General features: G+C 35.6%; 1 protein-coding gene across 1 annotated transcript in view; it reads left to right on the top strand.

Moving 5' to 3' along the window:
- The window catches only part of vmac (vimentin type intermediate filament associated coiled-coil protein), a 9,014-nt gene extending 8,567 nt beyond the window's left edge, over positions 1-447 (top strand). The window contains exon 2 of the mRNA XM_056468369.1: positions 1-447. This exon is cut by the window's left edge and continues 1,161 nt beyond it. The gene's annotated coding sequence lies outside the window, so the exon portion shown is untranslated.
- Positions 448-10,314: the final 9,867 nt, after the last annotated feature.

Below are 10,314 nucleotides of genomic sequence, written 5' to 3' on the forward strand. Positions count from 1 at the left end.
ATTCATACTCTCCTCGCTCCAATCCCCTGAGACCTTCATTTTCGGAACTAGGGTTGTCACGATATTTGAATTTGATACCAATCGGTACTGGAATTTTAAAAACGTCCATTTCCTGCAAACATTTAAGCGATGTGGAGCGCGTTTTTAAACAGCGCTGACTTGTCATTGTGTTCACGTGCTCAACAGAAGTGACTGTGATTGGCCGTGAAGGTCATTGGTTCACCAAACTCACGGCTGTTTACTTAGTGTAATGCTAGTGTTTACTTAGCATTTTAAAGCCGCGATTCATCAGTGATTGCTTGCATGTCAGCTTATAGACAAACCAGCTGATCAACGTGATTTTAAAACATTCCAGTGTCCCTGTATCTGTGTTTACACTCAGTAAACAGCGGTGAGTTCCGTGAATGGCCAATCACAGTCGTTTCTGTTGAGCATTTGAAAACAATGGCAAGTCAGCTGCGTTTAAGAACATTCTCCACAGCACTCAAATGTTAGCAGGAAATTGACTTTTTTTTTTATTTAAGTACCGAGTGGTACTGAATTCCAATATTGTGACAACCCTATTCGGAACACATATTAAGATGTTTTGAAATCCAAGCGCTCCCTATCCTAGCCTAGCCTAGTCACATGACTCGCAGTGCGCTCAAGGTATTCTGAAAAGTTGATGTTTTCAACGAGGTGTGCCAGGAATCATGCACATTTTCCTTATCAAAAAAAAAGTAAGTTTCATAAGTTTTTAGCACGTTTTCAAAATGTATACACATTTGGAATCGCATTAAAAAGTGCTTAATGGGATAGTTGGATGAAAACATAGCTTTTGTCAAACATAGTTTTAACAGTTCTTGGTGCACAAAAGTGTTCTTGGAGCTTCTCCTGATTACATTCAAACCACTGTAGTCACATGGAATGTTTTGACATTATTTTTGATATTTTTGAACATCTCGAGACCTTTGCGCCATTTGGAGAATGAGGGAGCTCTCTAATTTCATCTAAATATCTTAATTTGTAAGATGAATGAAGGTTGTTGCAACTACATGACGGTGAGTAATAAGAGTTTTTTTGGGTTAACCAACCCTGAAAAGCTGTATTCATTTGCTTCTTTTTAACTTTATATTTGCTTATATTGTGACATTTTGCTGGAATATCTATACCCGTATTTATAAGTTTACATGACTATTGGAATGTTTTTAAACGTTACATTTTAAGTTTACATAAATTTGCTGTCCTCATTCTGTTTTATCTGTTAAATATGATCCAGTCCTGTTTTAAGAAGGGCATCTAGGATAATGCTTTGAACACTGCTCTGTGTGTGGATATGACCTAAATGTGTTATGCTGGTTTGCAGTTTTGTTGGAGCTTCTCAGTGAATAATTTTAGCAGTCATAGCTGATGTGCAGGTTATAAATTAGGCTGGATATGATTTATAGGCTGATCTGACTGATTAGATCAGGGGTGCCCAAACATTTTCTTATAAAGGGCCAACTTGATTGAGGGCTGTGGGTCGAAGTTAAATATACCTAACCCTAATACATTAAATTTGCCATGGGTAATTTCCTAATTTGTTTGCATATTATTTAAAAATGACTAGAAAATGTTGCTTTAAAACATTAAATATTGATGCAGTAACTTTTTTTATGAACTTATTATAGTAAAAACATAAACATAAATCTCATTTATAACACAGTGGATTTCAATGCTGAATACACTAGATGAGCTGCTCCTGCCTTTGCCTTGGTTTGCTCGCCAATGTCTTGTGCATTGTCCTGTCAAGTGAAAGTATTTATATTTTAAATGTCTGATTCATTTACAACATTTAAATGAAACGTTTCATTTTAATTGGCTTTTATTGTAGCTCAATTAACCAAAAGTTTACTTTAAATTCAAAATGACGATCTCTATCAAAGTTATTCACCCCAACCATCTCCCCATCATTATCCTTCTTTTTTTCAGGTAGGATGTCGGGCTAAACCAAAGGTTACCATAGGCCAACTTTGTCCCACAGGCCCTACTTTGGGCACCTCTGGATTAGATTTAGATCTAGTGTCGGATGTTTTATGCACTGGCCACGCATCATCACACATTTGTCAGATTTTGGTAATATAGTGTAAAGTTGAGGTGATTAGGGAAACCTGTTTGAAAACAGTAACTACAATAAATCTGTTCAGTTTTAGTCTCAGGATAGCATTAGCACTTTTTTTGTACTACAGGTTTACTTTGGGTTTTGTTTTTATATGAAACAATATGTGAGGTTAGAATAACTTATAGAAACTTTTTAATGCGAAAAAATTTAAATGACTACAGCCAGCAAAAGATTTTGGGTCTTTACATTTAATTGGCATATATGCTGGAAACAACTTTTTTGCTGGAACCAAAATCTGGTCAGGATTTCTTCTGTTATGCTTGGGTTCTAAATATCTGAAATTGTGTACTATTTCAGAAGCACCGTATAAATGAGAAATAATTTAATTTCTAATATTACATATTAAAATGTCATTAAATTTGGACCAGTACAATTATTTATTATTAAATTTGAACAATGGTAATAATTTACAGTAAGGTCTAACATTAGTTAAAGGGCACCTATGATGAACGTCAGCTTTTGTAAGCTGTTTTGACAGAACTGTGTGTAGGTAGTGTGTCCACAGTTATATTGGAGTGATATAAAGACAATAAGTGTTTTTAAAAAAAAAAATTAAAATAGGATCCAAATCCCTCCCATTTTGAGACCAACCGCAAAGTGATGGAGTGCGGTTTCCTTGCCCACCGAATTTATTGACAGCCGCGTATTAACATATATCTGTAGTAACGCATATAATTATCAACGAGACAGGATGTTTGCAAAGCAACCAGGATTAAAAGATCTGTTCAGCTCTCTGTGATCATCAGTCATCATCAAATGTGATCAAGAGTGAGTTTTTAGTTTTTAATAAGGTCTTAAATTTTGTTCAAGCGTTGTCCAAAGTGTTTGATTCCAAAACAATTTTAAAATATTTATTTTCCTCCTAATATCAACAATGGTGTGCTCGATCCACACGATTTGTTCAGGCCGGGGCACGTCTGGCCAACCTCCATTGTCCGGGTGATGTCACAAAATTTGCGACAAACGCAGAAAGGTGATGTGATGCTCTCCACATAGCGAAACCATAGAGCGAAACAGACGGCAAAATGGGAAAATGTAAGTTTGCGTACTCTTGGTTGGAGAAAGACGAGTTTTAACAGTGGCTGAAGCCAACCACGTAATTTATTCTTTAAGCTTTGTTTCTTCCAAGCTTATCGAAGTTCTGTTGCATGGTTGTGCTTCATTGATTTATTTAAATACAACTGTTTATTAAGTTAAAGGTTTGATACTGATTAGAACTTGAAGTGGTGATGAGGTCTTAAAATTCTGAGAAAGTCTTTAAAAAGTCTTAAAATGGTATTGAAATTATCTTTAGGATTCCTGTATATACCCTGTTAAAACAGTGCATGTTTGTAATGAATTACAGCGATTTTATTGTCTTTATCAGCACAGCCGCGTGTCAGAACAATTATAAAAGAAGACGCTTCAATCCCGGTTTGTGGACATTAAATGAGGTTTAGTTTGTACATTAACATAACGGATATCCATACAGCAGTGGATATTAACGTGTATCCTGTCACATTTGCGTGCAAAAACAGTGCAAAGTTATACGCGCACGCTGTCTGTGTGAACTTTGTAAAGACATTGTGCGGGACTCATCGTTGCAGAATGGCTTGAATTAACTCCTCAACAAATACATCAAATAATCATTGGGCAAGTTTTTGCTGTAGCATTTCTCACAAACGTTATGAAATCTGCTTCATGTTTGTCACTGCTGTTTATCTGATGCAGCCGGAGATGGAGGCACACTCTGAGAGGCACATGGGAATGGTGGGCGGGGAGAACGAGCATTAAAGGCACAGACAACAAGCTAGCGTTCAAAGCTGCAAATCCCAATATTCTGAAAGCTATAATAAATAATCTGATGGGTGTTCTAAGATGAATCTTTACAGACACATTCTGGAGATACAAGACTTATCTTAAATTTTGAAAAAGGGGTCAAATAGGTGCCCTTTAATGCATGTACCCTGGACTAAAGTTATATATTTTTACAGCATTTATTAATATTATGTAATAAATATAATTTTGTTCATAGGTCATGCTAAATAATACAATGTATTTAAAAATGGATATGTTAAAACATCACTAAAATAAATGGTATATTAATATAAAATATATTGTCCTTTGGTATTGCATTTGAACTAATCCATACAACTTTATTATACCTGTCGTATGCAGCGATTGCTGGTTATTCCACATTTAAAGAGCTATGCTGGAAACTCCTAAGCAAGAGGACTGAACCATGGGAGTTTTCTGATATCTCACCACCATTACATTGTTAAGCGAGGCTCTTTTAAGAGACAGTTTGACACCATCATAGTGGCGCATACCAAACATACACTATAATTTAAGGTGCATTATGTGTAATTAAGTGGTCTGTGCAGTGAAGCTGTTCTCTGAGAGGCTCCCTTAATAAAACTGCAAGCACTAAAATAGTGGCCCAGCAGGAAAACTGAGCATTTTCAGCCAAGTGGTTAGTTGTACCATTAGAAGTACAGGCTAATGGTTGAGAGATGTTAAAAAGAGTGTAAAATGCTTGCTTTTGTTGGTTAAATATTGTGTATGTTTTCCTGGTGTGACTGATCAAAGTTGCAAATACAGTTAGGTCCATAAATATTTGGACATTGACACAATTTTAACATTTTTGGCTCTACACCAACACAATGGATTTGAAATGTGACATGATGTGCTTTATTTGCAGACTGTCAGCTTTAATTTGAGGGTATTTACATCCAAATCAGGTGACCGCTGTAGGAATTACAACAGTTTGCATATGTGCCTCCCAATTGTTAAGGGTCCAAAAGTAATTGGTCAGAATAATTATAATCATAAGTCAAACTTTCACTTTTTAATACTTGGTTGCAAATGCTTTGCAGTCAATTACAGCAGTGTTTCTCAACCACGTTCCTGGTGTACCACCAGCTCTGCACATTTTCCTGGTCTCCTTAACCAAACACACCTGATTCAGATCATCATCTCATTAGCAGAGCCTGAAAGACCTGAAAAGGGTGTGACAGACAAAAGAGACAACCAAAACATGCTGTGTTGGTGGGTCTCCAGGAACGTGGTGATGAAACACTGAATTACAGCCTGCTGGGTTTCATCCCTGGTGATGCTCTGCCAGGCCTTTAGTTTCTGCTTGTTCTTGAGGCCTTTTCCCTTCAGTTTTGTCTTCAGCAAGTGAAATGCATGCTCAATCAGATTCATATCAGGTTGCATAACATTCCACTTTTTCCCTTCAAAATCTCTTTGGTTGCTTTTGCTGTATACTTTGGGTCATTCTCCACCTGCTCTGTAGAGCGCCGTCCAATGAGTTCTGAAGTATTTGGCTTGATATGAGCAGAATATATTGCCAGAAACACTTCAGAATTCATCCTGCTGCTTTTGTCAGCATCACATCATCAATACATACAAGACAACCAGCTCCATTGACAGCCATACATGCCCATGCCATGACACTACCACCACCATGCTTCACTACTTAGGATCGTGAGCAGTTTTTTCCTTCTCCATCCTCTTCTCTTCCCATCACTCTGGTACAAGTTGATCTTGATCCCATCTGTCCATATGATGTTGTTCCAGCATTGTGAAGGCTTTTTTAGAACTCTAATCTGGCCTTCCTGTTTTTTAAGGCTCACCAATGGTTTACATCTTGTGGTGAACCCTCTGTATTATTTCCCAAAGCAGTCATGAACAATAACGTGTTGCTATAACACTATAATTTCTATATAATTGCTATAATTTCTTTTCATTTCATCTCATCTCAATCTCTCTGGTGTAGTTTTCTCTTTATTGTTGACCCTGACACACATACACCTACCTCCTGGAGAGAGTTCTTGATCTGTCCAACGGTTGTGAAGGGTGTTTTCTTCACCAGGGAAATAATTATTTGGTCATTTACCACAGTTGTTTTCCATGGTCTTCCAGGTCTCTTTTTCTGTTTCTGAGCTCACTGGTGCGTTCTTTCTTTTTAACAATGTTTTGGCTGTGCCTAATGTTTTTGCCATCTCTCTGATGGGTTTGTTTTGTTTTTCAGCCTAATGATGGCTTGCTTGACTGATAGTGACAGCTCTTTGGATCTCATCTTGAGAGTTGACAGTAACAGAGTCCAAATGCAGTTACCACACTTGAAATGAATTCTAGACCTTTTATCTGCTCCTTGTAATTGGGATAATAAGGAAATAACACACACTTGGTCATGGAACAGCTGAGAAAACAATTGTCCAATTATTTTTGGACCCTTAACAAGTGGGAAGCACATATGCAAACTGTTGAAATTCCTACAGCATTCACCTGATTTGGATGTAAATACCCTCAAATTAACAGTCTGCAGTTAAAGCACATCTTGTTTAACTTTAAATCTACTGTGTTGGTGTATAGAGCCAAAAATATTTATATTATACAAATATTTATGGACCTAACTGTCCAGACACACAAATCTCATATATTTGCCCTTATTTCAGTTATGCAGATGAAATTGTGATGCCAATTCAATACACAGATATGATGTTGTTCACTTGTTTTGCTGCTCTTTTTAATTCGGCCTAGAAAAATGAAGTCTATGCAAGCCTGTTATGTTTTGCCATATTTATACAGTCAAGCTCCGGAAAGCCAGATGGAGTGGAGCCATAATGTAGTGAATGAGTGTACTGATGACGCGGCATTATTCATGTACAGCGTGTCATTTGTCCTGTTAAGATGTGATGGTTATACAATATTTTTCCGTGTTCGTTTTAAGAGTTACTTATGGTACTGAACTACAGCATGGTAATGTTACATATTGGGGCATGTCATATTTGTCTTGCTAGTGCCCTGTACAGAAGTGTGTTTATTTTCTCTACATAGACGGTAAAACAGTGCCTAAAAGACTCATGGTTACTTGTTAAATGGATTTATTCTGGAAAATTCAAATAAATTATTTTGGTATTCTTCAGTGATAAATTGTTTTTTTTCTTCTAGAAACACCTACAGCTATAGGCTACACAGTTGTTAGCCTGTTAGCTGTCACTCTGGCTGAACATAGATGTGAAAATGAAGAATACAAACATTAAACTTATCTTCTTTTGAAGGTTATGCTTGGCTTAGTTGCTGAAGTGAATCCTTTTATAAGTGTTGGGGAGTAGCTATCAACTTAGCTACTAGCTTAGCCACACTATTCAGTAGCTTTACAGCATAGATATTTACATTAAATGTCACCTATGCTATTGATTGAATGCGTCAATAGAGCTGCCATTTTGGTACAGTGTTAGTGTTGTGTTCCTTTGAAATGAATGTGGGACCAAGGTGGCGTGGAGGACTGGCCATCAGGATCCATAGATATACACACATATACATATATCTATGATCGGGAGTTTTCCAGGTGGTCAGTATGCCAGTGTTTTTAAATTTACGAAAATTATAATTTTACATCACTTTTCTACATCGATGGATAAGTGATCGCACAGGCATTGCAGACAAAGAGCATGTGTTTGTCTGCATGGAATATTATATCCACCCTCCCCATTAAACACGCCTCTCCTGCTTTCACTTCTAATTCTATCAAAGGGAGCAATTCTTTTGTGAATGAATCTCTGTTATGAACGATTCGTGTAAACTAGGAATGTCCCGATCAGGTTTTTTGCCCTTGAGTCCGAGTCATTTGATTTTGAGTATATCCACCGATACTGAAACCCGATCCGATACTTCTATAGTACATAAAAATGGAAAAAAGAAAAGCGAAGAAACAGATCCAGGATGTTCCTTACTTTTTATTTAATTCACCTTATTTTAACATTCAACAACTCCGTTAACAAACAGAGCATTTCTGTGAGGTAGCTTGAATAATCAAGTAATAACATCAATTCTTCACTTTTGGACTTTAGTGCAAACGAATAGGCTAGCTCCTCAACGTAAAAAAATGACATGCAATCCCAAGTTTACATTTCTCACAGTTTGCTATGGCAATGTTATCGTCAACTTTATAATACCTCCAGACTGCAAACATACTCGCACTTTCCACATTCTATGTTGCCGACACAACCAATAGTGTCTTCTGCAATAAAGTGATTCCATGCAGCACACGTTGCTGTTTCTATGTAAAGTCAAGAAAGAGGTCTAACTCTGTGTCACCGCATAACTATAGAGGTGTTAAAAAATAATGAGAATATATATATATATATATATACACACAGTTGATGTCAGAATTATTAGCCCCCTTTGAATTTTTTTCTTTTTTAAATATTTCCCAAATGATGTTTAACAGAGCAATGACATTTTCACAGTATGTCTGATAATATTTTTTCTTATGGAGAAAGTCTTATTTGTTTTATTTCGGCTAGAATAAAAGCAGTTTTTAATTTTGTAAACACCATTTTAAAGACAAAATTATTAGCTCCTTTAAGCTATATTTTTTTTGATAGTCTACAAAACAAACCATCGTTATACAATAACTTGCCTAATTACCCTTACCTGCCTAGGTAACCTAATTAACCTAGTTAAGCCTTTAAATGTCACTTTAAGCTGTATAAAAGTGTCTTGAAAGGTATCAAAATATTATGTAATGTCATGGCAAAGATAAAATAAATCAGTTATTAGAAATAAGTTATTAAAACTATTATGTTCAGAAATGTGTTGAAAAAAATATCTCTGTTAAACAGAAATTAGGAAAAAAATAAACAGAGGAGGGGGGGGGGGCTAATAATTCTGACTTTAACTGTACATGCATATATATATATATATATATATATATATATATATATATATATATATATATATATATATATTCGAGTCCTGATCGGGAGGTAATGTCAGATTCTGGCACATCCCTATTGTGAACCATCAATATCCCAACCTCTTAATGTGCATATCCACCTTTTTGATATAAATGGTATACAACATTTGTAATATTCAATAATTTAGGGTGCAAAGTATGCACATTGAGGCGCAGACACTGGTATGTTATCAGTAGGCTCACACAGAATGTGTGCGTGCAGAAATCCACAGATTTCTACAGATTTTTAGCCCATCTTTGAGTTTATTTACTTGTGTAAATGTGTGTTAATTTATATTTATTCAGTTTTGAAATTAATATTATTGTGATATGATAATAGTAATATTCAAATTTCCATATGATTTATTTACAATGCTGTCTGTAAAGTAATATTTTCTGTCTTTTAGTTGATATATCATATGAGAGACTTGCTTTGTTTACCAAATAAGTGGATCTAATTGGATTTCCATTGTAAACATTAAAAGTTAAAAAGGTTTTTTTTTTTTTTTTTTGTTATACATTAAGTTTTTAGTTATGAAACTCCTAAAATCATTCCGCATAAATAAGCAGATTTATAACAAAATTCTCTGCAGAAATAGCAAAAAAATGTCCGCAGAATCTGTTTGGACCTAGTTATCAGGCACCCTTATAAGTTACTTCAAAAACTAGCCGTTACTTCATTTAGCTAAAAATAATACAAATTTCTGGCACTGCTGCTGAATCTTGTTATGATTCATTTACATTGTTTGCTGATTTTATTCCACAAAACTAGCATAGTCCTAGTATTTAGTGTGAGTTGGTGCTACTTTGCCTTATGGTCAGTGCAGTAAGTGACTGTATTATCATCAATAATGTTAAGTAACGTAAAAAACAAAATCTTACCTACGAAATATTATGCCTTTATGCTTTGTTTGCTCGTTACTACATCCATACGCAGTGCAAAAGTCCAGCATCTTCAGATTGGCTTTAGTCTTGACTATAGTGCGGTTCAATGACTTTTGTCCTGGGAGCACTTTACAAATATGGCACCTGTATTAATGCATGCTCAGCGTCCGTATGCGATATCTAATGTTTATATCTATTGCTTTACAACAGCTCAGCTACTTATGATACAGTGTAGCTTTGGTAGTTGCGAACTACTTTTTCCAGCAAGTAGCAGAGTAGCTTGACAACGGATACATTTCTTTTTAGTGAACCTGCAATGGTCTGAAGCAGCACAGCGTCATCTTATGCAATTACATTCCACAATAGTGTATACATACAGCCATCTATTGGGAAATCACACATCTCATGGTTTTTACATTTATTTTTATTTCTGTCATTTCGTAAATAAAAAAATTTAAGTAACATAAAATTCAGTATCCATAAAGTATTTCAACAGTTGACTAAGATGAAGAACCTTGTGTGAGGGATTTAATAAAATCTATGACCAAAAAGGAGCCACAAA

Source organism: Danio aesculapii, chromosome 11 (genome assembly GCF_903798145.1).
Source record: "Danio aesculapii chromosome 11, fDanAes4.1, whole genome shotgun sequence".
NCBI lineage: Eukaryota > Metazoa > Chordata > Actinopteri > Cypriniformes > Danionidae > Danio > Danio aesculapii.